Source organism: Heteronotia binoei, chromosome 8 (assembly GCF_032191835.1).
Source record: "Heteronotia binoei isolate CCM8104 ecotype False Entrance Well chromosome 8, APGP_CSIRO_Hbin_v1, whole genome shotgun sequence".
Lineage (NCBI taxonomy): Eukaryota > Metazoa > Chordata > Lepidosauria > Squamata > Gekkonidae > Heteronotia > Heteronotia binoei.
Window position 1 is genome coordinate 76,100,637 of NC_083230.1, and position 17,950 is coordinate 76,118,586.

General features: G+C 45.2%; 1 protein-coding gene across 3 annotated transcripts in view; it reads left to right on the forward strand.

Annotated features, from left to right (window-relative positions):
* LOC132576284 (uncharacterized) overlaps positions 1-17,950 on the forward strand; it is a 73,820-nt gene that overhangs the window by 17,647 nt on the left and 38,223 nt on the right. The gene's annotated exons all lie outside the window — the stretch shown is intronic.

A 17,950-nucleotide genomic window follows, 5' to 3' on the forward strand; every position in this document is an offset into this window, starting at 1 on the left:
TTCCCGCCACCTCCAATGTGGGATCAAAGTCAGTGGCTGTGTTCCTATGGGTATCCGTACCCATCGCCATACCAGTGGTACCCTCCACGTGACTTTCCAGAATGGGATCAGCGGTTGGAAGCCTTGCATTTCTCGAGGGTTTCGCATCACTCCACGCATTGGTGTCGATTCCTCCCGAGAGACGCAGAGAGTGGTCGGAAGAAGTGCAGGCTCGCCTGTCAGTATTGCTCTGGTCACCTGAATGTGCTTCGACCCTGATACTATCTGAGCACTCGGTGAGAAGAGATTCTTCGTCATCGGACTCTGAGGTCGGTACCGAAGATCCGGACAGGGCAGTGGAACCTTCTCCAGAGTCACATATTGCTGAGGATCTTCCCATATCTCCATTGGAAGATCTGAAGTCTTATGGGGGACCTGGTGAAGCGGATGGCTCACTCTCTCTCCCTCACAGTGGTTCAACCGCAGCCAGTCGTCGATGACACCGTCTTCGACATAATGCAGAGAGACACATCGATGGCTGTGGCCCTTCCAGTGACTAAAGTCATCCTGCAGGCGGTGAAGGAGCCCTGGGCAAACCCGGCATCTACACCAATCTCTAGACGAAGACTGGACCATATGTATTGTGTTCAGGAGGCTGGTGCTGAGTTTTTGTTCTCCCATCCTAAACCGAATTCGGTGATGGTCTCCTCGTCCTCAAAGGCCCGCAAGACTCATTCTTCTCCACCTGACAAAGAGGGCAAGAAAATAGACAATGCGGGCAGATGGTTTTATTCAGCTGGAGCATTGGGAGTGAAGATCTCGAATTATGCTGCATGCATGGCTCGCTACCAATATTCCACCTGGGAGCAGCTCACTCCACTAATGTCTTCCTTGAGTGAAGAAAAACGATCTTTGTTCAAGAAGCTGCAAAAAGAGGGCTTTGCTGTGGTTAAGCAACAATTGGCTTCAGCAAAGCACATGGTGGATGTATCTGCCAAACCCCTCACCTCTGCTGTCTCCTTGCGCCATCACTCTTGGCTACGGTCTACACCAAAAATTCTCCCCTGACCAGCTCTGGAGACCTTGCTCTTCGCAAGCAGAGAGTAGGTCTCCCTATAGGGGAAATAATAAAACCAGGTTTGCTTCAGCATCTGCAATCACGGGCAAATCTAAGGGTGCTCGCCCTCAGAAGCGGGGCCTTTGACTTTTCTGTAGCACACATCGTCGCCCCTTCTCCATCACATATCCGCCTCCATCAGTATTTTCCAGCTTGGGAGTCCATCTCCACAGACAGGTGGACTCTTTTCATCATAGCAGAAGGTTACAAGATAGATTTTGTTCAGGTTCTGACTCAGTCAGTGCTGGTCACCACACCTCCTTCTCCCCCTCTGTTAGAGGAAGTTCGCAGCCTCTTGCAGAAACAAGCCATAGAACTGGTCCTTGCAGAGGATAGGATGGGGGGATTCTATTCTCGTTATTTCCTGGTCCCCAAACGGGATCGGGGATTGAGACCAATAATGGACCTTCAGAATCTGAACAAGTTTATCGTGTACCAGAAATTCAGGATGTCTACATTGCAGACGATTCTTCCCCTCATCAACCAAGGGGACTGGATGGCAAGGATGCTTACTTCCATGTCAGTATTCATCCGGCTTACAGGCGTTTCCTCAGGTTTGCGGTAGGCTCCAACCATTTCCAGTTCAAAGCCCTTCCATTTGGCCTGTGTACTGCACTGCAGGTGTTTACCAAGATGATGAGTGTGGTAGCTGCACATCTTCGGCTGCAAGGCATAGTAGTTTTTCCATATATAGACTGGCTCCTCGTGGCAGATTTGGAAGAGCGTCTATCCAGCCACATTGCAACCACTCTTCGTCTTCTTCACACCTTAGGTCTGCAGGTCAACATGAAGAAGTCCCATCTGACACCATCAAGGACTGTTCAGTTTATCGGGGCTTTGCTGGACACAACACTTCATCGTGCTTTTCTGCCTCAGCAAAGAGCATTGGACATCATTGCTCTCATCCATCTTTTGCAAAGTCAGAAATGGGGCACGGCACAGCAGCTGCAGCGGATGCTGGGGTTGATGGCGGCGACTACCAGTGTGCTTCTGTTCGCGAAACTACATGAGAGGACTTCAACTCTGGTTCCTCAGAAAGTTTCGACCGTTACGGGACTCACCTCGAAAGAGGCTCATGCTTCCAGCATCGATCCTTCAGGCCCTGGAATGGTGGAAATCCAAAGACAACATCTGTCAGGGAGCTCCCTTCCATCTGCCTGTAACAACAGTCACGATCACCACAGATGCATCTTTATGGGGCTGGGGTGTTCATATGGATACTCTGTTTGTGGGGGGCCCATGGCCTCTACAGCTGACTCGGTGCCACATAAATTATCTCGAACTGCTGGCAATTCACTTTGCTCTTTGGTCCTTTCGCCCCTTGGTGGCGGGGAAGGCTGTGGCCCTGTTGACGGACAATACTACAGCCCTCTTCTACGTCAACAGGCAGGGAGGGACAGTTTCCAGACGTCTCTGTGCGTTAGCGATAGAACTGTGGCAGGAGTGCTTGGTGCATGGCATCTATGTGAAGGCAGCACATCTTCCAGGAGTACTTAGTCTCCAGGCGGATTTGTTGAGCAGAGGAGCAGCGTCTCCGCATGAGTGGGAAATGCAATGGCACTTCCTTCAACCTGTGTTCCAGCTCTTGGGGGTACCCTCAGGTGGACGTCTTTGCCACAGCCCTGAATCGGAAGTGTCCTCTGTTCTGCACCAGGGAGGGTCAGATCCAGCGTCCTTGGGAGACGGTCTAATGTTCCCATGGAAGGGTTGGTTTCTGTACCTATTTCCGCCTCTTCCATTGCTGACAAAAGTGGTCAACAAAATAGTGAGGGAAAAGCCGAGGTGCATACTAATCACGCCTTGGTGGCCTCGGCAGAACTGGTTCCCGTTTTTGCTTTGCCTGGCGAAGGGAGTTTTTTATCAATTCCCAGCTGAACTGGACCTTCTTTCGGCTCAGGAGGGGCAGGTGTTTCATCACAACGTACCTCATCTGAAGCTGACGGCGTGGCTCATCGACCCTGTGAATTCTCAAGCAGAGTCCAGCATGTCTTCCTAAATACCAGGAAGTTATCTACCCATGTCTCCTCTCAGGAAATGGAGGAAGTTTTTTCGGTTTTTGGCTGATCCTGCAATCTCACCCCAGCGGGTGGGCCTACCAATGATTTTTGACTTTCTGTTGTCCTTGGTGAATGCTGGACTTTCCTTTTCTTATGTTAAAGTTTATTTATCAGCAATATCATCATACCATGAGCCTGTTGAGGGGCATTCAGTTTTTGCTCACCCTCATTCAAAGCACTTCCTGAAAAGATTGGTCAGATTGCATCCTCCATCTAGATCACCTCCACAGTTGTGGGTTAGTGTTGGACAGGTTGACTCGGCATCCCTTTGAGCCAATGGCAACCTGTTCCCTACAACTTCTATCCTGGAAGACTGCATTTTTGGTGGTAATCACATCGGCACACCGTGTAGGGGAGCTCATGGCGATGCGTTGTGACCACCCTTATTTAGTTTTTCATGAGTCTGGAGTGTCGTTGGCTCCTGATGTTTCGTTTTTACCTAAGGTGGTTTCCCAATTTCACTATAAGTTGCAGGTTTGGTTACCCACATTTTGTCCTACCCCTTCCTTGGATGAGGAACATCGGTGGCATGCTTTAGATGTCAAACATGCACTGCTTTTTTATTTGAATTGTTCTTTTTGGCAGGACCAGCATCTTTTTGTTTCGTATGCTGCTCTGAGGCTGGGTTTAAGAATTTCATCTCAGCGGCATTCAAGGTGGCTTACTGAGACTATTAAACTGTGCTATTTGCTGGCCAAGAAGTCGTTGCCTGGACCCATTCGTGGACACTCTACTAGAGCAATGACGACGTCAGTGGTGTTCCTGAAGGGTGTTTCCTTGACGGATGTTTGTAAGGCCGCCACTTGGTCCTCTCCTCATGCTTTCATAAAGCATTACGCTCTGGATGTGCGTGTCCAGCAGAGGACTCGTATGGGAGCTGTGGTGCTGCAAGCTGTCTCTTCTGGTTGACCGTCTTCCCGCCTCCAGGTATGTCTGGCTTGCTAATCTCCCATGAGTGTGAAGCACAGAGACCAGGAAGAAGATAAACAGGTTGCTTACCTGTAACTGTAGATCTTTGAGTGGTCATCTGTGCATTCACACTACCTGCCCTCCTTCCCCACTGCTGACGGTCTCCCTATGTTAGGGGCTTCCAGCGGTCAAGAAGGAACTGGCAGGATCCTTGCACTGGCTCCGGTGAGTATGCATACTGGGACGCCTGCGTATGCCCACTGGTGCCGAGCGTGAAAAAATCCCGCGCTTTTTAGGTACCGATTCGGGGGATTGACGCAGGTGCTATATCCCATGAGTGTGAATGCACAGATGACCACTTGATCTACAGTTACAGGTAAGCAACCTGTCTTTCCCAGAGGAACAGTCTATAATATCTGCAGAATTCCAGCATTGGAGAGAAATCAGCAGCGATTATGACTATATGCATTAGGACTGCATACCTTTTGTTGCCATGGGAGTCAACTACCACCTATTTACCTGAGTCAGTTATGCTCCAAGCCTAGTAAATCAAATATAATAAATTCAAAATCTTTTCTGTGGAAACAGTTTTTTCCCTTGATTTGCCTAACCTTTGCAATATGCGTAACATACATTGGGGACCAATACTACCTCTAAGCTATGGAGTCTTGTGAACAAAAATTCTACTTTGTGAGCTGCTGGCATTAAAGTTGTGAGCTTCTGCATATATTAGTTTGCTCTGTGTCCATTTTTTCCTGAGCTAAGACAAAAATGTGAGCCAGAGGCTAAAAAACTGTGAGCTAGCTCACACTAACTTAGCTTAGAGGGAACATTGTTGGGGGTCCAACTACATGCTACACTCTTTATGTGTCTGCACCAGTTCCTGTTAAACTTGAAGGTGTACTGGGAGTTCTGTGTTCAAATTTAATTCCCAGGCATGCAGGGGTCTGATTTGGATCAGGACCACAGCATGTTGGGAGAAAGAACTTAATCCTGTGCTGTTTTCGTAATTTTCATAACCTGGGATTGCCTTGGGAAGCTGCTGTTTGCCCTTTGGGGAAACCTGCATGTAGCCAATCAGCATATGTAAGCTCACCCAGTAGAGCAAGTAGCAATTTTCAAAGAGCAGGTAAGCACTTCCAGGCCACATCCACATTTGTTTGCGTAGTATACCATACCTCTGTCCTGCTACTTCGCTGTGGAGAAGCTGCACACGCTTCTCAGGCCCTCTTGGTATTATTTATGTGGTTTTGCCCTGAGGCTGCGACTTTAGATTTATTTAAACATCCACCAGTGTTTTCCCTATTAGTAAGTATTCTGTGTTCTTTTCCCACACATCTTATTTGTTAATTTAGAAAATGTGTTATTTCCTTTACAAGCTGCACACAAGGAAACATACATAGCCCACATCCTTGATTGTTGGTTACATTGTGTACTATGTACAAGGAATAAATTAGCTACCTGATGGACCTCATGATGGCACCTGGGTTTTGGCCACTGTGTGACACAGACTGTTGTACTAGATGGGTCATTGGCCTATTCCAACATGGCTTCTGTTATGTTCTTAAGTTTTACTTAATTATTGATAAATATTAGAATTTCTTGCTCCTGACATTTCAGCTCTTGCTCTTTACTAGAGACTCTGAATGCACTGCTTCTGCTCTTTGGGTTGACTTTCCTACATCCCTTCCAAAAGGCTATTGACAAGGTACCTCATCAAAGACTCCTAAGCGTAGTAGGCATAGAATATTTATTTATTAAAACATATCTTGCCTGTCCTTGTGATTCAAGGTGGCCTGCTATAATAGTTTCAGTTAAAACCAAAATAAAGTTTACGATGAAAGCAAATTACTCTGGTTGATCAAAACTCAGGTGGATTATGAAAGCCTACAAAAGATCTCGCCAAATTAGGTGGGTGAGCAATAGGGATCCCAGTCCCCAGGTGGGAGCAGGGGATTCTCTGATTTTGTGGGCTCCTGCATGCTACTGGCTGGCAGGGGGGATGCCAGGACCCCATGCAATGTCCCCAATGTTATGACATTACATGAAGTGACGTCATCACACTGGGGATGATGTGTGGCGATACTCTGGTTTTGGGCAAAACTATGGTTTGAGCCCAATTTTACCACAGAGTTTGTCCAAAAATCAGAGCATTGCTGCACAATGTCCCTAGCGTAATGTCACTTCCATGTGATGTCATCATGTTGGGGATGTCGCCCTGGCCCCTCATTCCCAAAAAGCTCCCTCCCCTCCACCTCCACCAGCACAAGGCAGGGAATCTGGCAACCCTAGTGAGCAATAACATGGCAAATGAAGTTCAGTGTGGGTAAGTGTAAGACGATGCACAATGGAACAACAACAAAACTCTCACTTTAAATATATGCCACAGGGTTCAAACTGACTGAGATGAAGAAGGAAAGAGATTTCAGCAGTAGTGAATTCGTAAGGAGTTACAAAGAAATGCTAAACGATTTGTTATGGGTGTGGTCACACACAATATAATGCACTTTCAAGGCACTTTTCCAACTGGATTTTGCTGTGTGAGGTGGCAAAATCCACTTTCAAACAGTTTCTGAAGTGGATTGAAATGGCATTATTTAGCATGTGTTACTGCACCCAAGGAGATGTAAAGTAATGCTAAGTAATCTAGTGTCTCTGAGCCTAAGCAGTGTGTATTTCATTTATACCCCCAAAAGCAATCATGTTAAACAAATGACCCAAATATAAAATGGTGGAATTGATTTCATTATTTCACACGGAGTAGTACTACTTGGTGGAACTGCTTGTCCAAAGAAACTAAACAAGCCTGCTCTCATATCATTAACATTTTATTTTGGAGGTTCTTTGGGAGAGCAGGTTAAGTCACATGCCTTCCTGCTGCTGTTTCCTTGTTTGTTTTACTCTGGTTCTGGTTGTACCTCATGCTGTTTGTGAACTTACTTTTTTGCAGAATTAAAAAGGATATTTGTAATTTTTATGCACATTGGTTCACAGGCCTTTGTTAAGCACAGAGAAGGCACATTTAAAAAATCAAATGGGCAGGTAAAAATCAAACGCTTGGGGCTCTTTAGCTTAGAGAAACGCTGACTGCGGGGTGACATGATAGAGGTTTACAAGATTATGCATGGGATGGAGAAAGTAGAGAAAAAAGTACTTTTCTCCCTTTCTCACAATACAAGAACTTGTGGGCATTCGATGAAATTGCTGAGCGGTCGGGTTAAAACGGATAAAAGGAAGTACTTCTTCACCCAAAGGGTGATTAACATGTGGAATTCACTGCCACAGGAGGTGGTGGTGGCTACAAGCATAGCCAGCTTCAAGGGGGTTAGATAAAAATATGGAGCAGAGGTCCATCAGTGGCTATTAGCCACAGTGTGTGTGTGTGTGTGTATATATATATATATATATAAATAATTTTTTTTGTCACTGTGTGACACAGAGTGTTGGACTGGATGGGCCATTGTCCTGATCCAACATGGCTTCTCTTATGTTCTTATGTTCAGGTAGAGAAATAACTGCCACAACAGTTCAAGTACATTGATCTGGTAAATCTGAGATACACCCAGCTAATGCCTTATACTGCAAACCCACACAACTTTTGATGGCACACTGGATTGTATAAAATATACTCCTGCCTGTACTCTTTCCTAAGTCTAATGTTTGCTAAGGCTGTCAACAGATGTAGTGGGGGAGGGAGAGACTTGAAGTGGTATTGTAGAGCCTGTGCTTTGGGGGGCTTTTTTAAGTTTTGTCCTGCCACAGTTTAATCAACTTTGCTTCAGTTCCTGCAGGAGGCTGAGTCTTACATGCATGTTTGTGGTTTGATATCATTCAGGTGAATTTGTGAAGTGGCTCCATTGACAAGTATTGTGTTCAAGGCAATATTAAAGGTTGTCTAGGTCTGTGATGACTTGATCTGTGATGACTTTCACTTATTATTTCAGACTGTAGTCATTGTGCTATGACAGTAGATATGTAAAGTGACCATTAGAGTTGCCAACACTGCAGAAAGGCACATTTACAGAAAGAAGCAAATGCTCCCCACAGGCAGTTCACACCCAGAACACACAGTTCCCTAGAAATCTGTCCAAACCTCTCTTTCTCCCCATAGCTTATACCAAAGGAAGTGACATCCATTGCTCAAAGCTTTGCCCTTAACTGCTCTCTGAATGAGAGTGAAATGGAGCTCTACTGCTGCTGTCCAGAAGAAGTTGTATCAGCAGGGATATAACCTCCTGCTCCAATTCAGAAGTGTGCATACAATTCAAGCTCCCCCCCACCCCGATTCATGGTCATGCTTGCCTACTCTACTTTCACTTATGCCTTCTTGATGGAAATCAAATCATAATACACAGAAAAATGTGGCACCCGGTGTGTCTGGGTTTGTTTCTGTCACAGGAAGGATGAGAAACTATTATGGGTTGTTAATCTGGGTCCTTTATCAACTTAATAAAAGGAGTCCAGTTGCATCCTGGACTGAAAGAATATGAAATACCTTAGCGGGTAAAGATGCTTGTCAGTAGGAAGTCACAGAATTTAACTGATTCAGAGTTAAACTGATATGAATTTAATGAATTATTAAGACACTATAAATAACTACAAAAGCAACTAAATGGATGAGTAGGAAAAGAAAAAAGGTACGGATTCCAAGTTAGAGGAGGAGGAAAAAAGTATTTCCCTCCTCCAGTTTCTCTACATTATACATCATTTAATAAAGTTTTGGCATGATCCCAATCAGCTATCTTTCTGTTAAACCCAAAATGTTTCAAGTACCCACAAACTGCATTTAGAAATGCCACCCCCTTTTGCTCACCAGGAGAGAGGAGAAAAGCTCTGCTATCAGTGGCGCTTGGGAAGTCACTGAAAACAATCAGGCCCCAAAGCATCTGAGCCAATCCTCCTGTTTTATTCTGGGAGGAGACTGGCTGGAAAATCAATGGACCTTTTGCAAGAAGGCTCTCCAGCCTTTGCAGTTCAAGAAAAGAAAGCAGCAGGAGTTCTGGTGACTTTTCCACCTGGCCCATTTTTGCTGTTTCAGTTATATGGAACTGGTTAAGCTGGAACAGGGGAGCTGATGCAGTTCGACTAGTGTTCTGGCAGGAATGTTCCTGTGCAACCGCAGGTAGAAAGAATGCTTGCAACCCCCTGGCACAGTTTTTACAGAACTTCCGGGGAGTGAGATCTGTATACTCCCAGTTTGCACACCCTATTTTCTATGCAAGCTGATCTGCCTTTTCACTAACAATTGCTATCTGTATATAAGTGGAGACTGCGGTTGGGCTTTTGAAACTGGGTGATTGCACACCTTTACCTATTTTATGCAAAACCAACTCCGAATGGAGTTGGGTCATACCAAGCCTGATTAGGGTTGCCAAGTCCAAGTAAAGAAAAATCTGGGGACTTTGGGGGTGGAGCCAGGAGACATTGGGGGTGGAACCAGGAACAAGGATGTGACAAGCATAATTGAACTCCAAGGGAGTTCTGGCCATCACATTTAAAGGAACAGCATGCCTTTTCAAATGCCTTTCTTCCATAGGAAATAATTAAGGATAGGAGCACCATCTTTTGGGGTTCATAGAATTGGACCCTCTGGTCCAATCGTTTTGAAACTTGGGGGGTATTTTGGGGAGAGGCACTAGATGCTATACTAAAAATCTGGTGCCTCTACCTCAAAAAATAGCCCCCCCAGAGCCCCCAATACCCACGGATCAATTCCCTATTCCCTATGGGAATCGTTCTCCATAGGGAATAATAGAGTGCCTAGTAGACATTTCCCTCCCCCCCACGCTTTCTAAAGGGGGGGGAGGGCCTCCATACCAGGGAATCCCCCCTCCCTGCTCCCTCCCTCTCTCACACACACAAATACTTGGTCTTCTTCCAGCAGAACTTTCCTTACTGTGAAAACGAAAGCAAGGCTGCACAGGAAAAGAAAGGGAGGGGCCGTTCTCCATGGAAACTGTTACTGACCCTTTCCCATGAAGCCCTTCCTGTTTCCTGTGCAGCCTTAAAGGGGCACACATTTTAAAAACGGATCAGAAGCTCTACAACAACATGATGCCTACAGGTATGTTCTCTCTCCCCCCCCAACCCCCCTTCCTGCTTCCAGATTTTTTGAGAGCGGGGGAGGAGGCTGCAAATTCGGGGGTCCCCCACCAGGGCGGAGGGGTTGGGAAGCCTAAGCCTGATTATTGACCCATCTGACTTTGTACATAAGAGAGCCCTGCTGGATCAGACCAAAGGTCTATCAAGACCAGCATCCTGCTGTTTATAGTGGCCAAACAGGGAGTCGGGCTGAGGGAAAGTCTTTTTCAAAACCTCCTAGCTGAAATTTTTTTAAATTGATGATGCTGGAGAGAAACCTATAAAGCATGTTCTCTGCCATACTGATCTATAGCCTCTTTCCAGACCATTGCTGTTGGACTATATACCATGTCAAGTGTACCAAGAAATCATCTCCTACAGGGGACAGCAAAGGAGCAAAGCTAGTTAAATCAGGGGTGTCAAACTTGTGGCCGGAGAGCCAAATCAGGCCCCCAAAGGGCTCCTATCAGACCTCTGAGCAGCTGGCTGTCATCTGCTTTCCTTCTCCCACTTTGGCTTCCTTCTGCATCACAGCCTGCTTTGCCAGGATTTTTCATTCACACAGGAACTACAGAGCAAAGCCTGTATTTTCTCCATTGGCTTCTCCCCTGGGAAGGAAGGGGGGGAGGAATAGCTTGCTTTGGTAGACTCAATAGGAATAGCTTGCTTTGGTAGAGCTACAGAGCCAAGCTTCTCTTCCTTCCATTGGCTGAGGCTCCTCCCCCTCTTAGAACCCTGGGGAAGGAAAGAGTCAGAGTTTCCTTTGCCCAGTTCCCTGGATCCAATGGGAGAGATACAAAGAAAGCATCTTTAAGTCCAATGAGTGCTAGTGTTTTAAGCATGTTTTAAGTTTTTTAAAAAATATTTGTGTCCTTTATAAAGTTTTTATCTCTGCTGCATGGCATTCCATTTTATGACACACATGGCCTGACCCAACAAGGTCTCATTTATGTCAGATCCAGCCCTCATAACAAATGAGTTTGACACCCTTAAGTTAAATAGATGTTAGCTGGAGCTGGCTGTAGGCAAGCAGAACTGAGGCAGTCCACAGGAGGCTAGTTGCTATAGTTCTTATTGTATAAAAATCCATACTGAGATTGGACAGTTGAGACAGGCATTCTAACTAGCTGTCTAAAGAGGAGAGATGAAAAATGCATGTTGTCTTCATAGAAGCTGAAGAAAGAGGAAATGAGAGGAGAGGCAGCTGGAAGGCCCTGTGATTAGCAATTTGCATAGCAAAGCGAAAGAAGTAGAACAGACCCGAGGAAAGTACACAGATGGATTTGACCTGTCCACCTTGCTAGTTCTGCTCTCTTCCCCTGCCTCCCATTATTAGTGTGCTAGTCAGGGGTGGCCAATGGTAGCTCTCCAGATGTTTTTTGCCTACAACTCCCATCAGTCCCAGCCATTGGGCATGCTGGCTGGGGCTGATGGGAGCTGTAGGCAAAAAAAAAAATCTGGAGAGCTACCGTTGGTCACCCTGTGCTAGATGCAAAGAGGGATATCGCCTTTCAATCCCAACAGTAGGGATATGGGTGCTACCTTTCTAATCTGCTAAATGCTGTTTCGATTTTTATCCCCAGAATGCCCCTCTCCAGATGACTTCCTTCCCTCTCTCCTATTATTGTCACATTAAAATTTCTATTTGTCTGTTCAGTAATGGAATTTCCTAAGGAAATGCTTTTTGTTGTCTTTAAGTGGACATGTCTCCCAGCACAGTTCTTGATCAACAAAAACCTCTCTGTGCCAACAATTGCATTACACTGGAATCCAGTGTTGCCAGCTGCCTGCTGGGGGTAGGATGAAGATCTTCCAACCCCCACTGCACTCAGCTGGGTGGTGGGAGGAAAATGCCTTTTCCCTGGACCAGTGCTTTTTCTTGGTTAGATCTCTTAATCATGAACAAATAATGTTGTAACTGAACAGCAGCAATCTCCTATTTGTTGGAGATAACTCCCCTTAACTCTGTTATAAAATTTTAAAAAACGGAAATCCAAAAGAGTGAGGCTATAGAGATTCAGAATTTTTTTTTTAGCTATGTAAGATAAAATATTTTCTTGCAGTTTTTTAAAAATGGTCTATCTATAGTATTTTGTCCCCTCCCCTCCACGCAAATAGGAGAAAATGTCTGAGAAGTGTTTGTACTTGTTTACTTTTTCCTTCGTTGAAGTTTTAATTTCTGCCAAGCAAATTTGTGGGGCCAAACAAGAGTGTCAAGTCGGCTGAATTCAATAACGAGTCTTTGGTTGAAACAAAGTTACTAGTTTATTGAAGACAGAACTATAGACCATGGTAGAGATTGAAGGACTGGGGTACATAGACATTAACCAAGCATTTAAGGTATAGATCAAAAGGATTCCTGAGGGAGGGGCATTCTATGCAGTGTATATTCACATCAGGATGTTACTACTTCGTTCACAAGCTGGGGCCTTGGCTCCTTCACACTCCCACAGACACCCTGCCTGAGAAGGCTCCACTATCTTGTTCCCATATCACCATTTCAAAGCAGGCTACACAACAAAGGGACGGTGAGGGGGTGAGGAAAGTTAGCTAGCAGCATTCGGTGTTCAGTGTGGTTTACCCAGAACCCTTTACTTCTGAACCAAAGTTAGGATGATGCAGTTTGACCAAAATACAGCAGACTTGACAAAGAGAAGGAGAAATTAGCTTTAAAAGGGATTCCGGAAAAGAATATCATAAACATAGGACCTTTGCCTATGTATACCGTGTAGATCTTGGTAGTGGTACCCCAAAATAAAGTTACAAAGAGAGTGAGAGATTTTAAACCAAACAAATAATATTATTGTATACAAAATAAAATAAACTGGGCTGTGGAAGAAGCTTTCCCAGCCAGGATCTGCATGTCTCTGGGTCTTGCTTTTCCTGTAGCGTGTTTTCAACCCTGTAGCATGCAGATCCAGGAGCTGGCTCTTCCTGCCACATGGTTTAAACTGCTGTCACAAGTCAGCCAGGCCTCAACAATAGGGAGGACTCCTCAGGAGAAGACGGCTCCTCAGGAGAAGAGCCTTGAGCTAACAGAAGCTGACCAGCAGGAAAATGAGCTGCAGGCTTGTCAGGATTCACAGGGTTTTTTTTTTTTAGTGTTAAAACAATTTTTATTGAATCAATAAAAAAAATACAGCAAGAGCATAGGTACATGCCAGCAAATAAAATACGAAATAATAAAAATTAGTCTATAACTATTATGCAATCAACAAAAAAGCATAGTCAAGAATTCAGGAGGGATTCACAGCCAACAGCTGGTGCAGAACCACCAACACCCCACATCCCAGATTCAGCAGGTGAACTGTAAGGAAATGACCCCTCCTTCCCCAATATCGTAGTCGCCAGCATGGTTGCCAGGGCGCCTGGAGAAGTGAGCTCACACACACCTTTGGCCAGAGGGTGTGAGCAAAACCATCCAGGGACTAAAAGGACTCATGTGTGCAAACAGCCTAAGAGTGCAGGCATTCTAAACCAGTATAGAGTGCTTGCCAATGTGCACGGAAGTTTCCCTGTCACTGCTTGGGCCCGCCATGGTAGGGAAGAAGCTGCGCCGCCACGGAGCTATCCAGGCGACCGTTGTTGAGACGTTGAGCATGGAATCCACTGTGTCTCGCTAACACCACTTGTAGCCATCTTCCTGCCAGGCTGGACTTCATTCCTTCATAGTGAGAAGCTCACGTACACACCCTGAGTCACCCTCAGCCCGCAAGCAACCCATTTGCCCCATGAATGGATTAATAGCTCAACTGTTAGTCCTGATTGCCTAGCAATACCCTAAACAATAACTCTTGCCCAGAAGATGATGAGAAAAGAGGAAGAACATCTCCTGTCTCAACCAAGTCTTTGTCTTACCCGGGTGATACCTAGGCCAGTATTTGATTCCCTATTGTCACCTTCCCAGATAAGCCCACTTAATCCCAAGTACCTAGCCATTTCCATACTGACACCCTTGGAGCCGCCTCAGGCCCTGTCGCAACCTGGAAGTTTCCAGGTTGCCCAGGACGAAGGTGAAGTTCATTGGTCAAAGCAAACACCCAATTAGGTGTCACCAAGGGACTCACCATTGGCTCTGCTAATGTCCAGCCTTCATGGTCATCACAGAGCCTCCCCCTTTCTCCTCCCTCCCAGCCCCTGTAGGGTCTGAGGGAGCCTATTTAACCTCTGACCCAACTCCACTCATGTGTGCATCTAACAGTATCCCAGGTCCGCTGTCTAGATCCATCCCCAATTCTGGCCACAGTTTTGGGTCCATTTCCCCTGTCCTCTTATGTCGCCATTGGAACCTTCCTCGAAGACTACGATGGTAAATATTACCCTGTCTGTTTACCCTTATATGTTCCCCTATCAATCTATCTGTGTTTCTTAGGCCTGTGTGAATGTGTGATTGTATTGTATTTTTATCTTGTGTGGAAGAACTATTATTCTAAATAAATTACAATTGGTTTTTATTAAATTAGAGTCCTTTTTATTGAGCATTTACCCTCTGGATGGTTGAGCCTGGTATAAATTGGTAAAAAGATTCCTAGTGAGCCAGGTGCCCACCTAACTAATTCCCCAACCTCGTTTTGAGGGCATTTGGCCTAACAGAACCTCAATTGGCCGTTCCCAGTCCACCAGTATCACCTACACCCTTAGAGCACTGCAGGAAGGGTGAGAACAGAGTTACAGACAAGACAGCAAAGTGCATGCCTTTTAGTCTGATGCCAGATGTTTGCTGATAACAAAGATGATTACTTCTGAGTTACTGGTTGCAGGCATGACGCTTAAGCATGGGGCTATTAAACCAGACAAGAGAGCCTGTTAGGTGTGGATAGATAATAACAATAGACACTAACTCTGCCTTGTCTGACTCCTGGATCCCTGACCTTGGACTGAATGATTCTGCTTTGCCTGACTTCTGGTTCTGATACTTGGAGCTTGCAAGCCAGTGCAACTGTGTTGCTAAAGAAGCCATTCCAGCCAGGATCTGCATGCCTTGAGGAGTGATCTCCCCATGGCACACAGATCCTGGAGCTGGCTTTTCCTGCAGTGCAGTTTAAACCAGGTTGCTGGAGAAGCCAAGCCAGCCCCAGGATTGTTCTGGCTTTTAAAAAAAAATCTGGCATTTTTCTTCTCGGGTCTATTGGACCCAATTTTTTTTTGTGGGGATTTCTGAAAAATCCCAGTTCCAAATACTATACCAATATAGGGATCTAGAATTTTTCAGAAATGCCAGATATTTTTCAAGTGCAACAGACTCAAACTGAAAAATACTGAATTAAAAAAATTGTACACCCCTAATTAGCACTCACCATTTCTGTTAGCACAAAATCTCCCACCTGAATCCTTCTCCTCAGAACAGAACGGAGCTTGTGTAGATATGAGTCAGGCCTAAAGGCCCATAGGTGATACTACTTTTTATAAGAAAGTGAGTTCTAACTCTTAACCCTTCCTGACCACGGAGAAGGGGAGGGGAATCAGGTGTTCCTTACAGAAACTGCTGTCAACCTTTGTGGGGCAAGATGGGGAAAATACCTTCATTAGGCTATTGTGAGCCAAAGCTACATGGGCACAAATCTGCATGAGTGAGGCAACATAATTAGCATGCTTTAATTAGAATCAAGTGGACCAGATCTACATTGATACAAAAGTTTGGGTGAGTCAGGATGGCTCATGGAACAGAATGAAGCAGAAGTTAATAACTTGAGTGCCATTCTTGATTGAGTAAAAAAAAGGGAAAAGGGGGAACCAGGCATTGGTTAATGTAAAAACAAGTTTCTTAGGCTTGGTTGACACCTCTGGGGTATGCCAGGATATTCCAGTGTTGAAAAGTCTTTATTATTGAGAATGAAATCTTATTGTTATTGAGAACCCTGACCTGGGGGGGATTGCACTTAATCAGTTTGTGATGCCAGCATACCCTTCCTCTCCTGTCCCTGGGGATTTCCAATGTCATGGCTGAACCTTTATGAGACTCCCTAAGTTTTAGATCCTCTTGGTACTTAGGCTGTAAAAGTGGGTGCCTATTAAAACAACTAAGTCCAAAATAAAATGGGGCCTGCACTAACCAAGGGGGTCTCGACTGGAGGAGGGGGTGGGGTTCTCACATTGCTACTAGTCTACAGGTACATAACTTTGGTACAGAACCCAGTTTCTTACTAGGAAAGAGCAGGGAAGATTTTCCTCAGTCACAAACAAAGTACAATTAGGACTGCTGACCTCTTCTGGGACTACAACTGATCACAAGGTAACAGAGATCAGTTCATCTGGAGAAAATGGCTGACTTAGAAAGTGAGATTGTCAAGATAATGGTAACTCTGCTACACTGTTACACCTTACACTGTTGAGAGATTACGACAACTATGGAATCACTGTTAGGAAGGAAGATCCCGCATTTACTGTATATTGTATTTAAACAGCACCATAAATTGTTTTAATTGTATTTTATTTCTTTTAATTGGTAATTGTAGATGTTCCAATTGAACTGACTGTTAGCCGCCCTGAGTCTGCTTGTGGAGAGGGCGGGATAAAAAATCTAAAGTAATAAATAAATAAACAAACTCTGTAGAGTTTTGTAACTTTCCAAGCTAAGGAGCTTGTCCTAAATTTTAACAGCTGGTAGGACATGTATAGGGAGAGGGACAGAGGAATTACATTTTACCTATTTATTTTGAATTCCTTCCTCAATCTGGTGCTGTGCTAACTATATGCTTCTAAACATTTTCTTTTTAATGAATACTTTATAACCCTGGATGCTGGTAGTAGTTCTCTGTACCACCTAGATCTCCACCATCTCAGTCATGCTATTTAAAAAAGGAGCGCTGGGAGAAGACTGGCAGTTGGCAAGTAGGGTTTCCAATCCCCAGTTGGGGGCAGGGGATCCCCCAGTTTGGAGGCCCTCCCCATGCTTCAGGGTCATTAGAAAGGGGGAAAGAGGAAATCTCTGCTAGGTGCTCCATTATTCTCTATGGAGACTGGTTCCGATAGGGTAAAATAGAGAATTGATCTGTGGATACCTGTGGCTCTGGGGGCTGTTTTTTGAGGTAGAGGCACCATATTTTAAGCATAGCATCCAGTGCTTCTCCTCAAATAACCTCCCAAGTTTCAAAAGGATTGGACCAGGGGGTTCTATGAGCCCCAAAAGAAGGTGCCCCATCTTTCATTATTCCAAATGGAGGGAAAGCATTTAAAAGGAGTGTGGTCGCTTTAAATGTGATGGCCAGAACTCCGTTTGGAGTTCAGTCATGCTTGTCACACCCTTGCTCCTGGCTCTACCCCAAAGTCGCCTGGCTCCACCCTCAACGTCCCCAGATATTTCTTGAGTCAGACCTGGCAATCCTATTGGGAAATGGTTATTCCTCCAGGGCCACACAAGGCAGTAAACTGTCCCCATGGTGACCAGGCTTTGGGCAGTGGAAGACCCAGGGGCAAGGCCTCAGAATATGAAGGGAAGCTGGGTATCCTGACCAAGTGGGTAATTCCTGTGGTCAGGTGCAAAAACCTTGGAGGACAGGGTGAAATGGGGCCTGCAGACCAGAACAGACACGTTCTGCCACAAACATGAATATCAGTTTACTAAATCAGTTGACCTGTAAACCAATGCACTGTGGGTCAACTGTAAACCAATGCACTGTGGGTCATCCTGGGTTGTCTATTGACCTGAGGCAATATGAAGTGATAGACTGGGGAGGCCTCAATCTCAGGCCTTTTGCCCCTTTTTTCTATTTCTACACCCTAGGAGTGAAGTTTATTACAATGTGATAACAAGGTTTGCATATATTTAATTTAAGAGGAAAGTCTCTTATTTTTCTTTTTAAGAATG